Genomic DNA, 27,567 nt, shown 5'->3' with positions numbered 1-27,567 from the left:
CTAAGAACACCCTTTTTCTATTTAAATCTTACCCCTTGAAGCCCAGCTCAAATAATACTTCCTCTAGGAAGTTTGCCTTATTTAGGAACTCTATAATACATGTGTTGACATGCCTTTCATCTTAACTTTTTTGACCATCTCTTCTTCTACATCTTTTGAGACATGATCTAAGTATTATTTATCTTTTCTTTCCCTATAGATCTAAGGACTATTTGTATGATAGACAAATTCCTAATGAATTAATTTACAAGTATCATCATGATTTTACCCTGATAATATCAGCACAGAGAAATTAAATACTTTTCTCAATGTCAAAATTCTAATTGAAAGATAACTAGTAATGGTCTTAGTGCCTGATAAGCCACAAATAAGGAACAATAAAAATAATCTTTATAAGATTCAAAACACATGACACCCTTAATTTGTAAAACATGATTAGATAATGGTTGTATGTATCAGGTTAATTAAATAAAAACTGGTGAAGCTAATAAAGAGATACACAATTTGCCATCAGTACAGTTAAATGGTTGTTTTGGAAACTCCAAATGTAATAGTCACTTTTCATAACTTAGGAGGTATGGGCAGGAATGAAGCTTAGTTGTTACATCAACTGTAATCATTTTCCTACCCACACTGTGTAATTTAAACATTTTAAAACACAGATTGAAGCCATCCTAGAGATTATTTTATCATTTATAAAGGGAAATAAGACATTTAGTTGCCAGAGAATAACTATTTCAAGCTGAAGATTGCTTATTTATTTTGTCAGTTTGAGGAGCACTTGCCAGAGACAGAGTCTAACTTTAGTGCCCTGTGATTCTGTACCAGTCAGGGTTCCTGGTTGCAAAACAGAAACTAAAGCTGATTAGATTCAGTATAAAAACATTTATAATGGGGTAGCTCACAGATTTAACAAAAATAGCTGTGTAACAGAGCTAAGGAAATGACTTTGGGGAAAATGACTCGAGTGAGCCAAAAACATAGACTTATACTACCCCAGAGAGTGTCAGAGCTAGTTAGACTGTTTAGCAGGTTTTACTCATGTCAGACATTTTTATCTTTGTGTTTAGACTCCCAGTTCCACTACCACCATGACTCTTGACCAAATATGCTAGATTTCTCCACTGGAATAAACCTTAAACTGTCCTCGTTTTTATGGCTTTTGCCATAAGTAGTGGAACATTCAACTGACAAAACCTATGTAATATGTTTATATGCTTCATGCCAGGGGTTGTGCAGAAGAAGCATAATTTTCTAATCAAGATTGAAAAGGATACATATTCATTTTTCAATCAAGAAGGCTTTAATCTTTGGTAGAAAAATTTCTCATTTTACAGTAATTTCTCACTTTCAAGGTGACATTGTGCTTAAATTTATCAAATCACAAAAATCTTTATGTTTCAATACACAAACTTATTTTAAGCTCTCCTGGAATACACTTATTTTGAAATATTAAAGGTAAAATTATCTTTTTCTGTTTAAATTTATAAGTAAACCATTTATGATAAATGTCACATGAATGACAAAGGTTGTTAAATTTGGATAAGAAAGCTGTGGTACATATACACAATGGAGTATTACTCAGCCATTAAAAAGAGTACATTTGAATCAGTTCTAATGAGGTGGATGAAACTGGAGCCTATTATACAGAGTGAAGTAAGCCCGAATGAAAAACACCAATACAGTATACTAACGCATATATATGGAATTTAGAAAGATGGTAACAATAACCCTGTGTACGAGACAGCAAAAGAGACACTGATGTATAGAACAGTCTTTTGGACTCGGTGCGAGAGGGAGAGGGTGGGATGATTTGGGAGAATGGCATTGAAACATGTATAATATCATGTATGAAACGAGTCGCCAGTCCAGGTTCAATGCACGATACTGGATGCTTGGGGCTGGTGCACTGGGACGACCCAGAGGGATGGTATGGGGAGGGAGGAGGGAAGAGGGTTCAGGATGGGGAACACATGTATACCTGTGGTGGATTCATTTTGATATATGGCAAAACCAATATAATATTGTAAAGTTAAAAAATAAAAAGAAAATAAAAAAGAAAATAAAATGTATGTAAAAATAAAACATTAAAATTATTTGCAGCAAGTATTAAGTGGTTGTCTTTGAGCCATGCGTGCATACTTAGTCACTTCAGTCGTATCAGACCCTCTGCGACCCCAGGGACCATGGCCAGCCAGGCTCCTCTGTCCATGGGATTCTCCAGGCAAGAACACTGGAGTGGGTTGCCATTACCTTCTCCAGTGATAAAGTATGAAGTGAGTGAAATGAGTGAAGTGAAGTTGCTCACTCGTGTCCAACTCTTTGTGACCCTATGGACTGTAGCCCACCAGGCTCCCCTGTCCACGGGATTCTCCAGGCAAGAGTACTGGACTGGGTTGCCATTTCCTTCTCCCTTCGAGCCATAGAACCAGGCATAATAAAGTTTTCTGCATATTTTAATTTTTCAAGTTATATACGTATGCCATATACCTACATTATATTAATAAATTGAAATGGGAAACGTATTCTAAGTGCCTTAATCTTATACTTGAAACACAGGCCATTGGAGAGCCAAGATGATTCACAATAAATATTTTATGTCTTTTCATTGGAAAAAAAAATATAAAATAAATTTTATTTCATTTAAAAAGTATTGAGAAAAAATGAGCTCCATCTGGTAAAAATTCCTCAACATTCTAAGAAAAGTAAAGGCATTAGAAAAAAAGTTATTTAAAAAAATCATTTCTTAATTAACAGAGGATATAACTAAATAAGATAAAATATAAGGAGGCAGGGGGATTGTGGTTTAAAGGAAGCATGAAATTATGCTATTTTATGAGAAGTAAAATGGTTTTGTAATAGCAATTCTTATTAGTTGACCCTTTAAGTATGTGTGTTTAGAGTTCTTAGTTATAAGAAAGTACTATTTTATTGAAAATTAAATCATATCTTACCCATATCTTACTGAAAACTACCACTCACCAACTCAGTGGACATGAGTTTGAGTAAGCTCTGAGAGTTGGTGATGGACAGGGAAGCCTGACATGCTGCAGTCCATGGGGTCTCAGAGTCGAACACAACTAAGGGACTGAACTGATCTGAACTCAAAGGAAATATTTTTCTCCACGCCAATTTTCCTGTCCTGGAAGAAATAAAATTTCTTATTATTAATATGCTGTCCAAAGTACAGAATATAGATGTTCCCCAAAGAAACCCACCAAATTTGTTCTTTGTAAACTTTTCTTTATTATAAGCATTAAAACACATGATAAGAAGCACAGTAGAAACCTTTTGATACCTTACATTCAGTGCTGGAGGTTAGTTAAAAAAAAATAACAATAAAGCAGAAAAAACAGTAATACTATAAACTTAATTTAGAGTATATAATTACATATTTATTGTCCAAAATTTTGACCTGCCAAAGTAATATGAATGAATATAAATATGTATGAATTTTCTGACAAAAGCTCTACATCAGGTTTTTTGTTTTTGTTTTCAATTATAAACCCAGCCATAATCCATTCTGTATAATTTTCAGTGTGGGTTTTCCTCAAAAGAAGCCAGAATATAAAGAGACAAGAAATAATCTTAGGAGAAACTTCTCCCAGATTTTAACTATTTTTTCCATATCTTTTCAAAAACTTTTATATTTAATTTAAAGAAAATTACTACACAATATTGTGATGGCTTCTGCCATACATCAGCATAAATCAACCATAGGTATACATATGTCCTCTCCCTCTTAAACCTCCCTCCCATGTCCCTCTCCATCCCATCATCAAAATTATCTCTGAGCACCCGCTTTGGTTCCCTGTATCACATAGCAAATTCCCACTGGCTATCCACTTTACATATGGTAACATATATGTGTCAATACTACTCTCTCACGTCATCCCACCTTCTCCCTCTCCCATGTCTTTTATATGTATTTCACCTATACCTGGGTTTCCCTGGTGGCTCGGTGGTAAATAATCCACCTGTCAATGCAAGAGACATGGGTTCGATCTGTGGGTCAGGAAGATTCCCTGGAGAAGGAAATGGCAACCTCTTCCAGTGTCCATGCCTGGGAAATCCCATGGACAGAGGAGCTTGGCGGGCAACAGTCCCTGGGGTTACAAACGTGTCAGACACAATTTAGCAACTAAACACCACCCCCTACACCTAAATCAGTATCAATATATTTTAGAAATCTAACTTCATTGAGCCTTTCTAAAGTATTCAACTAATTTCATATAGAAAAAAAGGAATCTGATGCATGAGTGCTTTCACTGTTCTTTATTATTATTGGTCTATTTATTCATCTCTTGCCTAATTATGTGCTGTCTTAACTTAATTACTGTAGTTTTATAATATCTGGCAGAACAGTGATTCCATTTGGCCCATCTTTTAGAATGTCTTGACTTCTTTGGCTTTTGCATTTCTATATAAAGTTTAGAATTAGATCATCATCTTTTTCCCAAACTTCTGGCATTTTAATTGGGATTGTATTTTATATATTTGAGTAGAATTGGCATACTTAAAACAGTTTTGCAAACATAAATATGGTATGTTCCACTATTTTTTCTGTCTTTGATTTTTCATAATAACACCTTAAAGATTTTGTACTGAAGTCTTACTCATACTAGTTTGTTCCTAGAAATTTCATTTTCTTTAGCTGGTATATAGAAATGCAATTGTTTATTGCTTGTCTGTTTTCTTATTCAATTTTGCCCTTACTAAATTGCTAGAATAAGTATTATAAAAAGAAATATCTTTACTACACATATTGAAACTTGTCATATTATATTACATGGACAAACTATTAGCAAATTAATAGGAAAGATCCACTAAATTAATATGAACAGATTACAGATGAGTAATATATCAAACAAAAAGCATGGCTTGTTTTATTATATAAAATGGATGGTAGTAAGATTTAAATAAAATAGAAAAATAATAAAAATAGATCCTCAGATTTCACTCTGTTCTTTGAAAGATAGATTAATTTTAGCGTAAGAAAGGTACTAGTAAGTCCCTTAAAATTCAGTTACGTGAGCTTTTATGTGTTGCAGAATTATTAAATTATCATCTGTGCTTTTGTAAAGAAATTTCAGATCTAAACATTGATCCAATAAGATGTCATAGGGTAAAAAACTTCACAGTGCCACTATCTATACATATTGTGTGTAGAATTCTGAAACAATTTCCTGGAGTAGATTATTCATTCACATATTTTTTTCTCATATTCACAAAACTTTATCTTCTCTGGGTGAAATGATCCCATGGTATCACTGCATATTTATTGACTTCCCCACTTATTTAATCTCCATCAACATGCAGTTATTGATTGCCTTGAATAGATTGGTGAATTAGATGACTTTTAACATTCTTTCCAATGCTGATAGCAGGTGATTTGACAGTCTCTACGGTGGGAAGCTTCCAGAAAGCAAAATAGATAACCTCTCTGACAACGGTTATCATTAATGTGTTACATCTTTCTCCCTGAGGTAACTTGTACTACAATTCACTAAACATTCTCTCTCTGAGTTACCCACCCCCATCCGAGAAGATATATCCCACCTTTGTAGAATGTAGCAGCACAAATGTAATTAACATTTGCCAAAAAGATGTGGCCGTGAGTTTGGTGTGTGATTTGGGGGAGAAGATTTAAAGCCAGAACATGGTTTGCGATTTCCTTTACCTCTGTGTCGTGACCAGATTGTTTTGTCAGTTTGGATCCTGGAGTGCAGATTATGAGGCAGAGACTAGATAAATATCAATGGATGTGTACTGTGTGAGATATACAAACTACTTTTATCTGTCAGAAGCTAGAATTTGGTCGGAGAAAGCAATGGCACCCCACTCCAGTACTCTTGCCTGGAAAATCCCAGGGGCGGAGGGGCCTGGTAGGCTGCCGTCTATGGGGTCGCACAGAGTGGGACACGACTGAAGTGACTTAGCAGCAGCAGAATTAGGTAGTCATTTGTTGTGGCAGCAAAACTTAGCTTATGCAGACTGTTACACTCCTTCCAACAAATGATGAGATGGTTGAGAAAAGGACCATGTATTTGTTCAATCATTAATTCTTTATTCCTTCTAATCTAAGCATCTAAACACTGGTGTATGGTGAATGATAGTAAATGATAGTTGATTAAAGTAATTTGATGAAGTTTACCTCAATCAATATATATATATATATATATATGTATACAAAGAAAGAAATCTAATAAATTCTAATTTCAAAGACCTATACAATTCAGTTGAAAAGATAAATTATACAAATATTTAATTTTTTAAGTTTCAAGTTGGTGTTACTTTTAAAATTCACGTGAAACAGTGGTTAGTCTGCATTGGAATAATCAAGGGAATATTCTCCTGCAAAGTATTAACTTGATCTGGAAACTGGAAACAGCAGGGACAAAGATATTCTGTGAGGAAGGAAGGTAACATTCATATAAGGAAATAATTGTGAAGAAGGATGCAGAAGATAAATAGATTATCTAAAGGAAGAGTATGCAGTTTTTTCCAATAACAAAAGTACACTAAAGGTAAAAAGAATAAAAGTAAAAAGTTATATTTTTCTGATTTATTTATGATTTTGCAGATTTCTAAGAGCTGTGCACTAATAACACACATGAATTCACTGCTAAGTCCTGCTTTTCTAGTATTCATAGTATTTAATTATACAATCATAGGTTTTGTGCTTTAAAATAAGCATCTGATATATGGGCTGCCGTCTATGGGGTCGCATAGAGTCGAACATGACTGAAGCGACTTAGCAGCATATATATATATAATATCAGGGATAACTTTGGAATACATATCAATAATGAGAAACAAATTGCAATGTTTAACCACGTATTTAACTACCTGTTATTTTACTATACACTGCTATTAATGCACCTATGTATCACCTAAAGAGTACACTTTATAAGTATGCTCCTCTCTCACACTAGCCCCTGTGATACATAATCATTTAGAACCCCCCTCTCCTGGTCTCCCATTGCATCTTGCTCACACATACTTCTGTTCTTCTAGTTCTTGGCTTCTGTCTTGGATCCTTATTTTTAACCTCTCAGATTTAGTGTATGTTACAAATATCATGCTTCTAATCCTTAATCATCTTCCAATATAATATTCCAATACTTATTCTCATGTCATATCCATTGTGTATCTTAATCTGAACCAGCCCTATAATCTGGGACACTATCCACGTATGGCCTTTGCAAAAGAAGGAGCTGAAAAATATAAAACTGGGACTTCCCGGGTGGTCCAGAGGTTAAGACTTCTTGCTTCTACTGCAGGGGACATGCAAAACCAAGATTCTGTGTCCCGCAACATGGCCAAAAATAAATAAATAAAAATAACCACACACCCCACCCCTTAAAAAAAGACAAAAAAAAAAACTATAAAACTCATATATGCTTCCCTGACTATGTAGTTTTTAAATTCCATGCACAGTAATACAGAGAAGTGGTCGGAGAAGGCAATGGCAACCCACTCCAGTACTCTTGCCTGGAAAATCCCATGGATGGAGAAGCCTGGTGGGCTGCAGTCCATAGGGTTGCTGAGCGTCGGACACAACTGAGCGACTTCACTTTCACTTTTCACTTTCCTGCATTGGAGAAGGAAATGGCAACCCACTCCAGTGTTCTTGCCTGGAGAATCCCAGGGACAGGGGAGCCTGGTGGGCTGCCATCTCTGGGGTCGCACAGTCGGACATGACTGAAGTGACTTAGCAGTAGCAGCAGCAGGCCTTAGGCTTGGGAATTCTGGAGTCATCCTGAGTTTGATAGCAGTTTTGCTACTTGCCAATTGTGCATCCTTGGACAAGCTACTCAACGTCTCTTTGTTTCTCTCCTTTGGTAAAATGGATATAGTAATATTACTGATCTCATAGGGTTATTGTATTAATTGAAAAATTCAACATAAATTGCTTATTAGAGGAGTCTGACACTTTCATGTATTCACCATTCAAGAGGATCAAGATAACCAGTTTTGATGAGATTCTTTCAAAGCAAAGACAAGCTCATTTGAAGTTTTGAAAGAATTCATCACAGAAAAAAAGATTTATGGGATACACTTAGAGCAGTACATCTTTGTCTTTGATCCATGCTGATATTTTAAAACCTCAGTACATTAGATCCTTTTGACTAAGGATCTAATTTCTGTGCCTTGTAACTAGAACTTTATAGATCCAAAGCATTTTTTCAAAAATATTGTGCATTTTAAGGGATCATACATTGGGAAAATTCAAATTTCCCTACTGAAGAAAGTTAGAGAATGAACAGTTCTGGAAAATTTCTTGTCCAGCTGATTAACTTTTCCCTGAAATAATTTACCTCTTACATACATATTCACACGCTCATTCTGAATTGTCCCTCACTAATCGCTTTTTATGCCCTAATTTTCTAAATTACTAAAATGATAGCCAGCATTATCACAATTACATGTATTTATGGTGCTTCCTATGATTACAATAATCATTTTCATGCTCCTAAAATATTAATATCCCACAATTATAATCATTATTAATTACTACTAACTTCGTAGTCTACCACATAACCCCAGATAGAGTGACATAAAAAGATGACAAAGAGATGGCTGCTCTGGATTCTTTTCTCCAGAAGGTTATTTTAGTGGTTTAGAAGGAAAAACATATGCATGCTAACTGCACTGAGGCTAACTGTTCAAGCTCTCCTAGGGAGGTAATTTTTCATGCAACAATATGTCTATTATTAGTTCTTATACATTAGCCCTTAGTAAATAGTATTTATTCTGTCTGCATATCTTGACAATGACTTCCCCCCACATTTGCAGCCACCCACTGAGACAATCATTGCCACCATTCAGACACACAACAAACTAAGGTTTTATTACTTTAATTTTCCAAACAAATTGCACCATACTAAATTACAACACATGGAAATAATTTTTAAAAGACAAAGAGAACAGCAGATTTTGCATTTTTATTAACTGAGCTATCTGTAATTTCAAATAATGGCATATATTAAGTATTCCAGAAATGTGCTCACACATAAGTGTGTGCTGAGTGAGTCTTGTAGCAAACCTCAAAATTTGCTGAACCCTTTTGAAATTAAATGGAGAGAACTATGTAAATTATTCCTATTCCAGTATTTTTGTAGCTCAATAAGTTTAAAGTAATTTTAAGGAATAGCTGATAATCTCAAGGTGTATGCACTCTCCAATAATATATTTATGTTTGGCAATTTAGAGTCTAACTATACATTCATATATGTATATGCATTACATATGTTGTTTCTGTTCAGTTACTCAGTCATGTCCAACTCTTTGTGACCCCCATGAACTACAGCACACCAGGCTTCTGTATCCTTCTCTATCTTTTGCAGTTTGTTCAAATCATGACTACAGAGTTGGTGATGCTATCTAACCATCTCATCCTCTGCCAGCCACTTCTTCTCTTACTCTCCATCTTTCGCAGCATCGGGGTCTTTTCCAATAGGTCAGCTCTTTGCATCAGGTGGCCAGAGTATTGGAACTTCAACGTCAGCATCAGCATCAGTCTTTCCAGTGAATATTCAGGGTTGATTTCCTTTAGCATTGACTGTTTTAGTCTCCTTGCAGCCCAAGGGACTCTCAGGAGTTTTCTCTGCTATCACATTTGAAAACATCAATTCTTCGGCACTCAGCCTTTTTAATCCTTAATTTCAAACTGTAGGGTGCATTTTTATGCTTACTGCTAGAGCTTCTCACAAAGACTAACAGAATTCATCCTAAGGAATTATTTTCTATTTGAATTGCCACAGAACAATGTTAGATTAAGAGTTCAGATATACTGTGAAGATTAACAGTGGGAGATTACACTAACCTCAAAGAGCTCAAAACAGGAAATATTCTTTAACAAAGTTTCTGCATTTCTCCAGGATTTTTAGTATAACTAAAAAATAGGGCTTCCCTTGTGGCTCAGATGGTAAAGAATCTGCCTACAATGCAGGAGACCCAGGTTCAATCCCTGGGTTGAGAAGATCCCCTAAAGAAGGATATGGCTACCCACTCCAGTATTCTTGTCTGGAGAATTCCATGGACAGAGGAGCCTGGTGGGTTACAGTCCATGGGATTGCAAAGAGTCGGACACAACTGCATGAGTAACACTCCCATTCAAATCTAGAGGAAGATGGCTACGTATAGTGTATACTTTGAGTTTGGAGAAATTAGAAAAATGTTGTCTAACCATTCCAGTCATGCCAATTTTCATGGTGTTTTAAGAAAGAAACTCAGCTTTGGAAACAAAACAGTGGGAGTTTTTTAGGATACTAACTCAAATGCCACCCAGCTGAGTAATGATCTGTTTGTTGTTACCAAACTTATTATTTCCGGGCTGCTCAGTGAATAATGTCACTTGAAATTACTATATCCTCCAGTTCACTCCCATATGGACAACTGCCACTATTCAAACATCGTCATCGAGCTACCAGTTTGGTCCTGAGAAGCTGATAAATTTGATTATTGCTAATTTTCATGTCCCCAGAGTGTCCATTCAGTGGTTGATTTCAGGAAAACCTAGAACAGCTGATCTCAACTCTGGCCCATATCTGGAACCATCTAGGGAACTTTTAAAAATATATTTCACTGGGTTTTAGCCCAAAGCTACTGAATGAGAATTTCCAGGGGTTGTCCCTGTCAAGTTATATTTAAACAGGCTCTCTAAATAATTTTACTGCAGCTGTCCATGGACTGATCTTTGGGATCCATTGACCAAATTTTGAAATCAGCCTCAAGGTTGTGGAAGAGACCAAAGTCTATTACCTATTTCTGGACATGCAACTAGCTTACATTTCTCAGCATATCATGTGGTTAGTTGTGTTCATATGACTAAGTCCAAGGAATGCCTCAAAAGAAATGTGAACCACTTTACAGATTTAGACCATAAAGACCTCCCCAGTGAATGTATAATGATTGTTTCCCCTCTGGCAGGCTAACTAAGATGACCTACAAAGTGACCTTGGAAACTCTATGTTGAGCATGGACATGATGTTCCACAAGATGGACAAACCAGGTTTCCTGAATACTCATGTAGGAAGCTATTCACTAATAAAACTTCATTTGTGTTAAGCATCTGTGGTTTGGGTTTTACCTATTAACAGCAGTTAGTACCCCAAATTTGCTGTTCAGTTTTTTAATTACCTTTTTAAAATAACAGCAACATTTTAAAGATTTTTTTCTCTCTTTACTTACTTGTCTGTTGTGGCATTGTCCTAATTTATCGATTGTGGAAACTGCCAGGAATTTCAGTGCTCATAAGATATGATGAGTACTTTTCAGATTCCTGCAGCAGCCATAAGAACCCTCTGTGTCAGGGGATTGTCCTGTCCTTTAAAGATGAACACGTGCCACCAGGGACCACGCTACATGATCCCAGGGCGTCTCTCCTCAACTTCAGAAAGAGCAAGAAAGATACACATAGTAGATTATGTTTAGGAAATTTATTAAAATCAATAAAGAATACTATACTTATTTAGATTCTGAGGCACTACAAGCATTCATCCTCCTGTATATGTTATCTAAGTTACACATCATCTAGGGTTACGGTTAGGCTTAGGGTCAAAGCAAGGCGTTCAAACCAGGCAATATTAAAGGAGATCAACCCTGAATACTCTTTGGAAGAACTGATGCTGAAGCCGAAGCTCCAGTGCTTTGGCCACCTGATACAAACAGCTGACTCTTTGGAAATGACCCTGATGCTGGGAAAGATTGAAGGCAGAAGGAGAAGGGGATGACAGAGGATGAGTTAATTGGATGGCATCACTGATTCAATGAACATGAACTTGGGCAAATTCCGGGAGATGCTGAGGGACAGGGAAGCCTGGAGTGCTGTCATCCGTTGGGTCATGAAGAGTTGGACATGACTTGGCGACTGAACAACAACATGTGCCATTTATCTATGAATGACTATGAAAAATTGCTCTCAAGACCACAGTGATTACACTTCTCTCTTTGCCATTGCTCTTTGGGATTTTCTTTTCCTTCTCCTCTGCCTGCTACTTCTAAGTGGCCCCTACCTTTATATCAACCCTAATATCCTAATATTATGCAGGGCTGGTCCTGAAGGATGTTACTTTGGGAAGAACAGGATAGTTTGGAAGACAGTATATAAGGGAGAATAAAAATAAACTAAAAAGTATATTCGCAACACCTCTCCTCCCCACTTACAAGTTCTCAGGGTAGCATATTCAATACCCTATACTAGTGTTTTTTTTTTTCCAGTTCACCCATATTCCCTTAACATTTCTCTGCATCTTGCATTCCTTCATATTTGGCTCATTTGATGTCTTCAGTTCAGTTCAGTTCAGTCTCTCAGTCATGTCCGACTCTTCACAACCCCATGAGCTGCAGCACTACAGGCCTCCCTGTCCATCACCAACTCTTGGAGTTTACCCAAACTCATGTCCACTGAGTCAGTGATGCCATCCAACCATCTCATCCTCTGTTGTCCCCTTCTCTTCCTGCCCCCAATCTTTCCCAACATCAGGGTCTTTTCAAATGAGTCAGCTCTTCACATCAGGTGGCTGAAGTATTGGAGTTTCAGCTTCAACATCAGAGACCCTCCAATGAACACCCAGGACTGATCTCCTGGGTCCATCTTAGGATGGACTGGTTGGATCTCCTTGCAGTCCAAGGGACTCTCAAGAGCCTTCTCCAACTCCACAGTTCAAAAGCATCAATTCTTCTGCACTAAGCTTTCATTATAGTCTGACTCTCACATCTATACATGACCACTGCAAAAACCATAGCCTTGACTAGATGGACCTTTATTGGCAAAGTAATGTCTCTGCTTTTTAATATGCTATCTAGGTTGATCATAACTGTCCTTCCAAGGACTAAGCATCTTTTAATTTCATGGCTGCAATCACCATCTGCAGTGATGTCCTAGGAAGACAGAATTCCTGTTTTTCTTCTTTGATGTAATTAATCTTCAGTCCTTTGTATACTCAGAAACTCAATTTAGAGAATTTCTTGATTTGATTGTACCCATAGGAATTACATTGAAAGCCGCAAGTATAGTTCACCCTACTTGCTACCAGATAAATTGTTAGTGACTCTTTGGAAGGCTATGTTTAGAAAGACTTGAGACCAGTGCATAATTCTCAGCAAGAAGGCACATCCTCATCAGTTAGGGATGTGTTTCCCAGTTGCAGGAGGAGAAGCAATGGCATTCATACCAGGAGTTTTTCTTTCAAAAACATAACATGAGTAGGATGAACATTTTTACTGCAAAAAGAAAGTTCAAAGAAGCAATTCTTTTCGTTTTTAGTAGTGGTGAGGTGTGGTCAGGCCTTCTCAAAGTTAAGAAAGAACTGGTCTTCAAGCATACTTTTGAGATCCAAGTTTATTAAAAACCAAGGGAGTACAAGCCAATATTATAAATACAATGATATATTTTAAAAACTTAAATTTAACCATCTTTCAGTCCTTTCAATGTGTTCTCATGACTGTATGCATAAATTTGTTTGGTGATAAAAGTGGAAGTCTAAATTTGAAATATTTCATTCATGGAGACTTTGTCAAATGGCCCTTGAATTCAACCCTGAAAATGAGCTATATAATCAGACTGATTTCTTTCCTCCAATGAAAGACTGATTGAGAAACATTTGTCAGAAGGAAGAATGAAAGAATGAAATAGGCACATCCTAGACCAATGCCTAAAGCAATTGAAATAAGAGAAAGGAGGTGACTGCTAAACAATGTCAAGATAAATAAATGATACATAGATAGATAGAGGAACAGATGTCAGGTTTGAGATCTAAATGAAATAAAATAAAAAAATAAAAAAATAAAAAAAAAAAGATGGAGGCACTTGTTATCAGGGGTCCCTGAGACTCTTAATTCCTTAGACCTTTTCTCTTAAGGCTTTCTTCTTTGATGTTTTCCTCAGGTCCTCTTTCATCAGAGGGTTGACCACTCCAGCTGCTAATTCTTAAATTATCTGCTGAACTCTTAATCCCACATGTTGTCAGTACAAACCAGAGTTTGTACCTGGAGACTTCTTACACCTTATGCTTGATAGACTGAGAGGCTGTGGACAGAAGTTCTTGACCCATTTATTGGGCCCCGAAAGTAAAATTGGCATTGATTTTCTTTCTGGCAACACTTTCAATAATTTGAATAGAGTCCTAAACTTTAGACTCATGATATGAGTTAAATAGATTTTTCTGTGCCTAATGGATAATAAACATTATGTACAATATTGTGTCTATGTGAATATATCTGTCAAATTCCAAATAACTGACTTCCAAAGAACATTTACATCGCACCAATTTGTAATTGGTAAGCCCATTTCCCTGCTTTCCTTTTTTCATTTATATAATGAAATTGAATGAAACAGATGTCAGATCCACATCTCCCCAAACACTCATTTTACCAGCTCAGAGAATAAATAAAGAAATGAATTTAATGATGCTAAGTTACTGACTTGGTTACATGCATCCTATTGGATCCAAATAATTTCTCACAACAATGCATATCTTTTTCACCTTCATGTTGCTTAAGAGGAGACAGAGCCAAAGAGTGCTTACTAGACTGTGAAAGCTGCAAATTTGGCTTGGGTAAGTAGCACAAATGGTGAATGCGTACATTAACCTTTCTTGTTTCATATTCTCAAGTATGATTTTGATGAAAAGGTGACAAAAAGGAGCTTTTCTCTAAATGTACACCATGATTAGGTCTAGCTAGCATTGCCGTCTGATTTTATTGTGATTTTACTTATGATTTTGGAAAACTGAGAAAATGAAGTGCTACTTATGATACAAAATCACTAATTTAAAGCACAAACAATAGAACATGATTATGCATGGTATAGAGATGTATGGTAACAGTATAAAATGTCCACAGAAAGGGTAAATGATGATATCAGGCTATAGTTACTTCTGAGAAGGTGAAAGAATGGGATGCTGGGAGAGGCTTTTGTTATTAGCTGTATTTAGTTTTTAAAGATGAGATGCAAATATGAAATACATATGGTTTGAAAAATATAAGATTGCAAAGTACAAACAAGTTCTATTAACTTTTTAAAAACTTTTAGGCAGTAACTATTATATGTGAACTGAATAAGTCAGTTACTTAATTTAGGTTTAAAAAAAAAAATCCTATTCACTTTTTGGAGCTAATTGTGAGTTGAGTAACCTAACTTTGACACTGTCTTACAATTTTGACTGTACTTCATCTCCCTTAATAGAATTACACTTGTTACTCATGTAAATTTATACATTTTAAATATGAATTTTAATATTTATTTTAGGGTTTTAAAATTTAGAACTAAATGATTTCACTATGAAATATACATGTTAGGGCTCTTCTTCATGTTACATTGTATCAAGTAAGATGACAATAAGGGTGATGAAAGTGAATTGTCACAATTATCTCTCTGCATCATTGGAGAATGATTTTATTTCAGTTAGATTCCATAAAGGAATGGTTATTCCTAACCATTTTCTATGGTTATTTAGACAAAAATCTGAAAAATCCATGAAATGGTTTTCAGTTTCTTTCCTTGAAAACAGACCTTTGACAGTTTACAAAAATTATCTTAAAGTATGAAGAACACATTAAAAACTGGTTCCTTACCTTCTGAGGACAAAAATTATTAATAGAAAATAGAATTAATACAAATGTTACCTTTTCATTCATATAAATGATGAGCCTCCAACTTCTAATTAGCCAAAAAACATTTAATGTTAGCCACTCAGTCGTGTCCAACTCTTTTGCGACCCCATGGATTGTAAGCCCACCAGGTTCCTCTGTCCATGGAATTCTCCAGGCAAGAATACTGGAGTGGGTTTCCATTTCCTTCTCCAGGTGATCCTCCTGACCCAGAGATTGAACCTGGGTCTCCTGTATTGCAGGCAGGTTCTATACCATTTGAGCCATGTATAGTCCATGGAATTCTCTAGGTCAGAAAACTGGAGTGGTAGCCTTTCCCTTCTTCAGGGGATCTTCCCAACTCAGGGATCGAACCCAGTTCTCCTGCATTGCAGGCAGATTCTTTACCAACTGAAATATCAAGGAAGCCTATCTGAGCTACCAGGGAAGCCCCAAAACATTTAAGGAGTAAATAAAAGATGTTTCAAACAAAAATGAATCACATTCAGTCTTGAGATCTAGTAAAATGGTATTTTCTTTTTAAAAAAAGAAATTTTGATTCCAAATGTAACAAACCATGTTCAAATGAAGATTTGCATATAACTTATTGCATATAACTTACATGAAATTCATTATTAGAATTCCACTGATTTAGTGCATTGCTGTAAGCAACTGATCGACATCCACACTGATTTAATAAGAACTTTAATTGCATATGGTCTGTGTGAGATAAAACAAAAAGAAAACCAATTAGAGCAGTTACCAACATCTTCATCATTATGGTTATTTTTATCATAATGATGAGTAACATTTTTTTTTAACTCCTCACACATTGGAAGTGCTTTCATCTCCAGTACCTCTCACATCTCACAGTCTTCTTTACGGTAGGTAGAACTTGTGTGATTTATTCTCCCTAGAGTTGGAAATTCTGAAAAAAAAAAAAAAATACAGAAAAATGAAAACCAGTGATAGCTTATGGTGAATGGTGTCGGATTTGTGATCTCTGAAGAAGATTTAGCTTTGGGACCAGGGACCAGGCTTAATCACTCAAAAGCTTTTGCATAGCAGAGTTTTTTTAAAGTATGAAAAGGCACAGAGAAAGCTTTTGACATAGACATCAGAAGGAGGATGGAGAGTCCCCCCCATTACTAGTCTTAGCAAGGAAGCTAGATACTTTTTTAATTAGTTATTACAGTAAGTCAAAAGAATGTCTCAAGGTTGTAAAGATCTTACCAGACTCACTCCCACAATTTACATTTTAAGATAACAGGATTAGTCAGGTTTTCAGGAGGGAGAAACTGTCATCAAGCAGGATAAACTGTTATATAATTCTTAGTACAGAGTTTAAGCTGAGTTGTTTTGTTGTGTAATCATCAGTTCTGGGCTTAAAGAAATAAAAAGTTTTATGTGACTAAGACTAAGGAATGCAGAGGGGGAAAAAAAAAGACGTTTGTCCTTTCCTCCTTGAGAATTCCAGACTCCTACTTCCTCCTTGAGAGCCCCAGACTCTCACTTTCTCCTTCTCAGGGACTCCAGACTTCTTATCAACCTGCCTAGGAATTGACTCTCTCACCAGTACCAAAAATAAGAAGACATTTATGTTGTCTCTGTGTCAGGTGGCATTTTTAAAAGATGGACGCAGAAGGATCCATTATGGGAGAAAAAAGTCAGGAAGATGTGTTATGAGCTCAACAATGGAATGGCTTAAGCTAAGATGATTCCCCAGAGATCTCTAATGTTTGGTTAGAAACAGCCCAGATAACATTAAAATAGATGGAGAACTATATATCTTAACTTATTATTCTGAAGACATTTGAGTTGTTATAAATGAGAATGTTATAATAGATTTACATGTATCCATCACCAATTTTTCCTCTACATCCCCCGCTCTCTTCCCATATAACCCATAATATACTGTTTTAAAGCTATATAATATATGATGTTATGTTATATCCTACACATCATTTCATTTAGGAAAACGCAAGAATACTTTATGAAAGAATAATAAGTCCATTTGAATTGAATGTGGATTTAAGTAGAAGAAATTATTATTTGTTTAAAATTGATGGGGTTTTTTGAGGTTTACTTCTTTTCAAATTCCTGGATGAATTTGCCCCCTTCTGTGTGAATAATACATTCTACCTGAAATTTCATAGTCTTATAAACTCTTCCTGAGACCAACCAGAAATATTGTACATTTTCTTTTATGTGATCTTTCTGTTGTTCAGTCGCTTAGTTAGCTCCTTATGACCTCATGGACTGTAGCACACCAGGCTCCTCTGTCTATGGGGTTCTCTAGGCAAGAATGTTGGAATGGGTTTCCATTTCCTTCTCCAGGGGCTTTTCCTGTACCAGGCATAGAATCTGTGTCTCCTGCACTGGCAGGTGGATTCTTTACTACTGAGCCTCCAGGGAAGCCCAATTTTTGGTAGATGACTGCAGTAAACAGATGGTCATCTTACTGTTTTAATGGAAAGGAGTCTTATTAGCAAAAGATACTCAGTTTTAACACTTCCTGAAACAACCAACTTTGAGATCTTGAGCAAGTCAGATATTTTTTATGGATCCTTTGCTCTCACTAATACAATAAATGGCCAGATTACCTCTAAAATACATACGTAGCATAGTATTCAACTCTGTTGCATTATTCTGTCTCTGAAGTACTTCACTTCTTACTTCCATTATATACATTCATTCTTTTGAAGCTCAAATCCATGTTCAACAGTGACTCTTACCTTGTTTAAACCCTACATAATGTAAACTGCCAAATCTAGAAAAGGAGTAACGATGGACAGAATGTCAGCAGTAATTACAGTGGTAAATCAGTCTTTTAGGACACAACTTGAACACTGAAAGCAAAACCATTATATCGATGTGGTCTGTAGTATTATATAATTTGAGCTCTCTTGAAATTTGGGTAAAAATCACCCCTTATTAATGTCTCTGGGAATAGCTCATTGTAAACATCTGTGGCATATACATTTTTGAGGTTGATGTGGGCTTTTTTTCTTGCTTTTAAATAGACATTTTCAAATTATTCTCACTGCTGAAATCCAGTGTGAAATATAAACATTAATAATATGGAGAGATTGGTTTTTACAATTACTTTTAGAGATTGTTTTTAGAATATATTGGTTTTAAAGCATCTATTCTGTGGTATAATACACATAAGGAAAAGCCACCTATTGCCTGAAAGTTACTTTCAGGAAAGAGGCTCAGCAATAATGAGTTATGATGTTGCCTTTGATAATGAAAGCTGGAATGCTTCCTGAAGGACTTTGAGCATTCATGTATTAAATATTTATTTAGCATATATCAAAACATTGAAAAGAAATATGAAAAATACTTTAAGTGCCATAAATAATATTAGCTTTCATTCATGTTAGTTCTACTTGAGCTAGTAATCATTTACTGTAAAAATCATTATGTTTTGCCATATTTCCTGTATGTTTAAGAGTCCAAAGGCCAAACCTTATTTCCCCAGAGTTGACAGTAGAGGATATTAAGTTCAGTGAAGCCAGAATTCCTGAAAATACTTCCTACACCTATAACCAAGTACTCAAGAGAAGAGAAATGCTTCCCCTTGGAAACAATAGAGATCCATGCATGTACTCAAATGCATACATGCCAGCATGCACACGCACACACACACACACACACACACACACACACACATTTCTAAGTGCAATTCATTTGGACAGTGCTTTTGTCTATAAAGAGAGAGCAAAGATATACTTCAGAAAAAATATTCTTGGTCTCTGACTTTAGCTTGTCTCTACCATCCAGACATGATACGTTGTGCTCAAAGGAATCACTAGGTAACCTTTGAGAGATTTGAGCATGTACTAAAACAGCTATTGTGGGTAAATATAACACTTTGAGCTCCTTTAATGTAATTTAAATTATAGAAATGTAAGGTATGGCCTTAAAATTTTAGCATTAAGGTGGAATCTTAGGCCTATTGAACATTTGTAGTAAGGATTTAAAAGACTTAAAATCTCTTAAACTTGAATATAAGGACTTGAAGAAAAAGACTTTTGCATCAGATATATGTGTTATCAGTCAGCTGCCTTAATGAATTGCATCTTTGATATGATTTCTTATATAATTTATAAAATTATTTTAGCTTTAGGTATAGAAAATTTCTCTATCAAAAATATACCTTTAGACTGAATACCTGATAGGTAACAAAAGTGAAGAATTATTTTTAAGAAAATTATGAAACCACCTTCTTAAAAAGAAAAAGCAATGTGGGCTTATATTTATGAGATACATTTTTAAAGAAACCCTTTATTCCAGTTATTTCTTTTTCAATTATTAGGTTTAATAGTCTTAAGTGGCACAACCTTGTAAAAGTGATACTACAATTTATATTTATTTCTAATGGGCCTCTGGCTGGATTTTGGCTTTGGTTGGGGTCAAAGCCAGTTTGTTCTTAAGTTGAATTAATTCTGATGCTTGACACGCATACTCCCTTGTCCATTGGAGCCCTACTTCTAAAGGTCAGTGTACCATCTACTGACACGCAAACTAACAATTAAGAGTGGGCTATAAGGGAATATTGTTAATATTTTGAGTGGCAAGAAAAGCCACAGTCATTTTGTCTTTGAACTTTGGATGCTGAAATCATCCTATGGAACATGGCCACATCTAGATAAATGTCAGCTTTTTTTCTATTAAAATTATTTCCAATATCTGTCAAAATGCTTTCTTCCATAGAATGTTTCTGGCCCATAGTGGCCTGTAAAACATGTATTTGGAAGAATATTCGGAAAAAAGTATAGTTTTTTTAAATGAAAAAAAAATCATATCAAAGATGCAATTCATTAAAAACAGTGTATGCTGCTGCTGCTGCTAAGTCACTCCAGTCGTGTCCGACTCTGTGCGACCCCACAGATGGCAGCCCACCAGCCTCGCTCCCCCATCCCTGAGATTCTCCAGGCAAGAGTAATGGAGTGGGGTACCATTGCCTTCTCCGAAAACAGTGTATCTTATAACTCAAATTTGAAATTTCTCCCTGAACTTTAACCCAGACTTTCAGGAAATGAGAATGCATTAAATCTCTCTGAGTGTAAGAACTCTTAATCACTTTATCACTGAAATAACTTGAGGGGAACATAAAAAAAAACTTTTTGAGAATGACGTAGTAAATTGTGGCAAACAAATGACATCCTTTATGATATATATGAAAATTCTAAAATGTTTATTTTATAAGAATGGTGAGAGAATTAGTAGATGACAGTGCTGAGGTATCCAGCTCCAAACCTGAGCTCACAACCCTTGGCTAAGAAGTCTGAGTTACTAAAAGATACACACCTCCTTTAAAAATCCATTGTGTACAGAGCTTTGCAAGGAAAAAAAAACTGTGATGTTAAGTGCTTGGTGCAGTGATAGCGATGCATTGATGGTGGCTTTATGAGTAAGGGTTAAATGACAAAGCTAAAATCTGCTCTAACCCTCTCTGTCTATCAAACATCTAGAAATGAAAAATTGATTGCTGTCAGCTAATGGCAAATTGGGCTTCCCTGGTGGCTCAGACTATAAAGAATCTGCCTGCAGTGCAGGAAACCTGGGTTGGATCCCTGGGTCAGGAATTCCATCCTGACCAGGAATGGCAGGAATTCTCCATCCCCTGGAGAAGGGAATGGCAGCCCATTCCAGTATTCTTGCCTGAAAAATCCCACGGACAGAGGAGCCTTGTGGGTTATAGTCCATGGTGTCCCAAAAAGTCATGCGGGACTGAGCAGCTCGCACACAAACAATGGCAAATTGCTTTGAGTAAATAATGTCACCTCTTGATGACTACTTTTTTCCTTCATGGGGCTTATAAGACCTTGCATCTATCAAGCTTTTCGTCAAGCTTAATCCGATTTACACCATTTTCCCTTTCCTGCGAGTATTTTCTTACCTCCAAAGCATTGTTAAAATGAACATGAAGAGCCGACTACAATCTGGTAAACAAAAAGCAGTAAATAGTCTGAGGGAAATGTGTTCCAGGTAAAACTACCTCATTTCCTTGGACTTGATGCATCCTAGTACAGTTCTCTAGTATTACTAACTGTAGAGCTAACCGCCAGCTTTATTTATTTCATTAAGTCCTTGAGTTAGTTCACTGCTCACCTTGAAAATAACTTCAGTTGACAGACTGGTGGACAGGCCGAACATGCTTCCAGCAGATTGCTTAAAGAAGGCCACCTGTAGAGCTGCCAAAGAAAATAATTAAAATAAGAGAAAAAACTTTAAACTGAAAGTTAAAAATCCACATTATGAAATAATTGAGAAAGGGTAAGGGAGGTATAAATCCTCTTTCTAGAGTTTCTCCCTCTCAGTCTACTGACAGTTACTTCAACCTGTCGATTCTTGTGTGTATATGGACACTCCTTAGGAAGGAATTAGGCACATTTTTCTGTAGCACTTTCTGTTAGCCAGGTGACTTTTGAAAAACATCTTTGAAAAGGGGCTCCTTCCCAGGAGAAGCGACTTTCAGTTCCAGTCCCAGATAGCTAGAGAAAGTAGAGGGCCTGGAGGTTGAGTCAATTGTCAACAGGCAATGGTTTAATCAGTGGTGATTATGTAATGAAACCTCCATAAAAACCCATGAGGACAGGGTTTAGGGAGCTTCCATGTTGGTGAACATTTAGAGGGACTAGGAGAGTGGCTCCTGCAGAGGGCATGGAAGAGCTGTGTCTTTTCCCCTGCCTTGCCCTGTGCCTTTCTTTCACCTGACTGTTCTTGAGTAATATATTTTTATTCTAAACTGGTGATCTTTCTCTGAGTTATGAGCCACTCTAGCAAATTAGTCAAACCCAAGGAAGAGGGTGTGAGGACCTCTGATTTATAGGCAATGGTCAGAAGTACAGGTAGCAACATGGTCTTGAAACTGGCATCTGAAGCTGGTGGGGTGAGGGGGGCAGTCTTAAAGGACAGAACCCTCAACCTGTAGAACCAGATGCTAACTCTGAGAGATAGTGTCACAATTGATTTGAGCGGTAGGATATGCAGCTTGTGCCTAAGAATTGCATGTTGGTTTGGGAGAGCTACATAACATGCACACGCGCGCGCACACACACACACACACATTGAAATTGGGTCTAGGAACCTAATTTGGTTATAGTAAATCAGGTCAGTGGTTTTCACCTAGCCCTTGTATTTTCAAAATGTGGGATGTCTATTTTTGGCTGTATCTGAAATTGACAACAAAAGGCATGGCATTAAATAACAATGACTCACACATTGAGGAATATTCAATTTTCTATTCTCTTAATCTTTTGGTTGGCCTCAGAAGTAGACCTTGTATTTTTTTTTTTCTTTTTGGAATATAAAGTTAACACTCCTTTAATGTTTGCTAATTTTCCATTATAACAATGAGAACAGACCTAAGCTCAGAATGTCCTTCAGGCAACAGCATACAGTTAGAATTTAATACTTCAAAAAATAATTATTTTAGTTACAGTTTTCTATTTATTTTATTGACTATACAAAATCTTCCAAATAAACAGTTTGGATACAGACAAACTGGACAAAGAGTCAAGACTGTGTTGACTTTTCCAAAATGTTGACTTTTTAGTATATGAAATTTGAATAGTATCCTAAAAAATAGAAGCTACCTTAACCAATATTAATTATTTCTTACCTAGAAATTCTTTTATATTATTTTTCAGGCTAGAAATGAATATTTTTAAAGTCTTGTTCTAGTTAAAAACTTCAAGATTTGTAACTTGTACACCCAATGTCCTAAACTTATGCCTGCTACGTTGTTTCAGTCATGTCTGACTCTGTGCGACCCCATAGATGGCAGCCCACCAGGCTCCACCGCCCCTGGGATTCTCCAGGCAAGAACACTGGAGTGGGCTGCCAGTTCCTTCTCCAATGCATGAAAGTGAAAAGTGAAAGTGAAGTCGCTCAGTCGTGCCCGACTCCTAGCGACCCCATGGACTGCAGCCTACCAGGCTCCTGCGCCCATGGGATTTTCCAGGCAAGAGTACTGGAGTGGGGTGCCATTGCCTTCTCTGAAACTTATGCCTATCTGGGTCTAAATACTTAAAAGTCATCCCTCATTTACTTTCTTCATCTGTTATCACTTCCCAGTCTGTCAGCTAACTGAAGTTCTATAAAAAGAACAAAAAAGTTGGGACTACTGGAAATAAGGAATAATTCCAATTCATGCAGTCAGTAATTTTTTTCAATTAGTCAGTATTTATAAATCTCTCTTATAACCTGCTTTATGTTATAAAAGTAACTCAAAGTAAAATATGATATGTGATCTCAAGACTGTAGTTGTAAAACAAGCTCATTTGGTTTACAAATATATTTTGCTTTTTTTCATTTTTTAAAAAACTTATTTAGTTTTTTTTTTTATTTTATTTTTAAACTTTACATAATTGTATTAGTTTTGCCAAATATCAAAATGAATCCGCCACAGGTATACATGTGTTATTTAGTTTTTAAGTATAATTGCTTTACAAAATTGTGTTGTTTTCTGTCAAACATCAACATAAATCAGCCATAGGTATATATATTGTTTGTCACGGAAAGCTATAAAAAAAACTGAATATCAAAGCTTTCCCTGAGGGATGTGCCATATCTAAGTCCATAACTCTCCACTATTTTCTGTTTATCACACCTGAACCTCTCTACTAGTGTACCCACTCTCTTCTTCTAAAGGCATTGAACTGATTATTCCAAGTTTAGAATAGATTGGAGAGTCTTTGTTTCTGAATTCCTTGTTTAATTAAACAAATTGAATAAAATGTTCTGCACAGAGCAGAGAGTTCTGTGGGAACTTGTAGAAGGGCATCCAAGCGATCTTGGTATAAATTAAGACTGAGATAAATTTTGAGAAACAGGTAACTGCTGTCCCAGTAAGAAAGAAAATAAAGAGAAAAATGTTCCCCAGGCAAAGGGAAGAGCACATAAAAAGACATCGGAGCTAGAGGCAGATAATGTTGCAGCAGGGCGCATAGTAAAGCTTTATGAGAACAGAGAGGCAAGAAATGAAATGAAGTCTGAAGGAGAGAGTCTGAAGCCAGATTAAGTAAGCCCTTTCATACCTTAATAAGAAGCTTGGAACTTATCTTTAAAATAGAGGGTGGATACTAATGGTAACCCATATCTTCCCACGCAATAGTTAGCTTAAAGATAATCAAGGGGTTGATAATGATAATATCTACTCCTCTGGGTTCAGTCCTAGCTGGTTTGCAGGGCCAAGTTCCCCTAGTCCTTCATTTACTTGTTGATCCTGAGTTAATTTCATACTCCTCCTGGGCATCTGTTCTCTTGGGCTTCTTTCTTTGGCATCCTTAAAGTGGCATCCATCCCAAGGGAGGGGAGACACTCCAAATAACTAAATCACATATCCAGGCCTCTAAGCTGCTCCTTCACACCAAAGCCCTGGAGGAGCATTACAAAGATTAATTAAAGCTCAAAGTGACTGGGATTCCCACTTTTCCTTCTCTTTATTTTTCTTCCTATTTTCTGTTCTACTTGTTATTCATGGAGGACTAGAAGGATTTTTACTCTATTTTTGTAATCAGCCAAGTGCTCTCCCAAGGTACAGCATTCCAAAAATTGAATTGGGAAAAAAATGAAAGAGCATGCTGTCAAAATCAAAAGAGATGATATGCTCCATTATAAAATAAAATATTCAGAATATCATTTATATGTTTAAATTATTCATTCCAATGACAGAAAATTAAGGTGATTATTTTCCCCCTGTGGTGCATGTCATGTTTCTCACAATAGGTGGAAAATAGGAAAGTCAGTTCTTTCTGTGTCAGGATTGAACTGTTTCTTCTATTAATGGGTTTAATGAAATTTTAAAAGCAGTTGCACTGAGTTTAAGCACCCTAAATAAAAGATTAATAAGAATTATGAAAACTGTCTCTTATGAGTATACCATCACAGCTCCAAAAAATCTTCAAAATGTATGAGCTTCTTTGTCACTTTAGAATAACATTTCATTTGTGTTAATTTAATCTCAGTTTCCACTTCCTGGCTCAAAACCTGTCATTGGTTCTTCATAAACTTCAAGATAGACATCAACTCCAAACAAGACATATAAAGTTGTAATGACCCATTCATTCATTGATTTAGCCATTATTCAACAAGTATTCATTGAATAACTCATATATCTTACTCTTTACTAGTTGCATTCTCCATCTGGTTTCTACTTAGCTTTCAGTCTTTTCTCCTACCATGTTCCCACTTACACTCTTTATGATGGCCATCCTGATCTGCTTGCAATTTCCAAAGCAGGCTTAGACTAGTCACATTTCCTCATCTTCCCTGTCTTATTCCCGTGCCAAGAATGCCATTTACAGCTCAACTTTCTAGCTCAGTGTTTCAACAACATATCTGGTCTTCAAAATCACATGAAAGATTTAAAAAATACATTCCAGATATCCAAATCAAAGACTTGGATTCAGTAGATCTCTCAGTTCAGTTCACTTGTTCAGTCATGTCCGACTCTTTGTGACCCCATGAGCTGCAACACACCAGGTGTCCCTGTCCAAAACCAACTCCCAGAGTTTACACAAACTCATGTCCATTGAGTTGGTGATGCCATCCAACCATCTCAGCCTCTGAATCCCCTTCTCTTCCTGCCCTCAAATCTTTCCCAGCATCAGGGTCTTTTCAAATGAGTCGGTTCTTTGCATCAGGTGACCAAATTATTGGAATTTCAGCTTCAACATCAGACCTTCCAATGAACACCCAGGACTGATCTCCCTTAGATGGACTGGTTGGATTTCCTTGCAGTCCAAGGATCTCTCAAGAGTCTTCTCCAACAGCACAGTTCAAAAGCATCAATTCTTCAGGGCTCAGCTTTCTTTATAGTCCAACTCTCATGTCCATAGATGACTACTGGAAAAACCACGGCCTTGACTAGGTAGACCTTTGTTGACAAAGTAATGTCTCTGCTTTTTAATATGCTGTCTAGTTTGGTCATAACTTTCCTTCCAAAGAGCAAGCATCTTTTAATTTCATGGCTGCAATCACCATCTGCAGTGATTTTGGAGCCCCCCAAAATAAAGTCAACCACTGTTTACACTGTTTTCCCATCTATTTGCTATGAAGTGATGGGACAGGATGCGATGATCTTAGTTTTCTGAATGTTGAGTTTAAGCCAACTTTTTCACTCTCCTCTTTCACTTTCAAGAAAGAGGCTCCTTAGTTCTTCACTGTCTGCCATAAGGGTGGTGTCATCTGCATATCTGAGGTTATTGACATTTCTTCTAGCAATCTTGATTCCAGCTTGCGCTTCTTCCAGCCCAGCAATTCTCATGATTCCTCTGCATATAAGTTAAATAAGCAAGGTGACAATATACAGCCTTGACGTACTCCTTTTCCTATTTGGAATCAGTCTGCTGTTCCATGTCCAGTTCTAACTGTTGCTTCTTGACTTGCATGCAGGTTCTCAAGAGGCAGGTCAGGTGGTCTGGTATTCCCATCTCTTTCAGAATTTTCCACAGTTTGTTGTGTTCCACACAATCAAAGGCTTTGGCATAGTCAATAAAGCAGAAATAGATATTTTTCTGGAACTCTCTAGCTTTTTCGATGATCCAGCGGATGTTGGCAATTTGATCTCTGGTTCCTCTACCTTTTCTAAAACCAGCTTGAACATCTGGATGTTCATGGTTCATGTATTGCTGAAGCCTGGCTTGGAGAATTTTGAGCATTACTTTACTAGCGTGTGAGAGGAGTGTAATTGTGCAGTACTTTGAGCATTCTTTGGCATTGCCTTTCTTTGGGATTGGAATGAAAACTGACCTTTTCCAGTCCCATGGCCACTGCTGAGTTTTCCAAATTTTCTGACATATTGGGTGCAGCACTTTCACAGCATCATATTTTAGGAAGAAGTAGCTTGACTGGAATTCCATCACTTCCACTAGCTTTGTTTGTAGTGATGCTTTCTAAGGCCCACTTGACTTGACATTCCAGGATGTCTGGCTCTAGGTGATTGATCACACCATC

General features: G+C 36.5%; 1 long non-coding RNA gene across 2 annotated transcripts in view; it reads right to left on the bottom strand.

Annotated features, from left to right (window-relative positions):
* Positions 1-16,418: 16,418 nt before the first annotated feature.
* Positions 16,419-27,567, bottom strand: part of LOC129641763 (uncharacterized) — a 30,271-nt gene continuing 19,122 nt past the window's right edge. For both annotated transcript variants that reach the window (XR_008709417.1, XR_008709418.1), the window contains 2 exons: positions 21,718-21,800; positions 16,419-16,525 (listed from right to left, as the gene is read on the bottom strand). This is a non-coding gene — a long non-coding RNA (uncharacterized LOC129641763). The remainder of the gene's footprint in view (positions 16,526-21,717; positions 21,801-27,567) is intronic.

The sequence above is a fragment of the Bubalus kerabau genome, chromosome 1 (assembly GCF_029407905.1).
Source record: "Bubalus kerabau isolate K-KA32 ecotype Philippines breed swamp buffalo chromosome 1, PCC_UOA_SB_1v2, whole genome shotgun sequence".
NCBI lineage: Eukaryota > Metazoa > Chordata > Mammalia > Artiodactyla > Bovidae > Bubalus > Bubalus kerabau.
The sequence above is the reverse complement of the archived record's forward strand: the minus strand, read 5'-3'. Positions and strand labels throughout refer to the sequence as shown.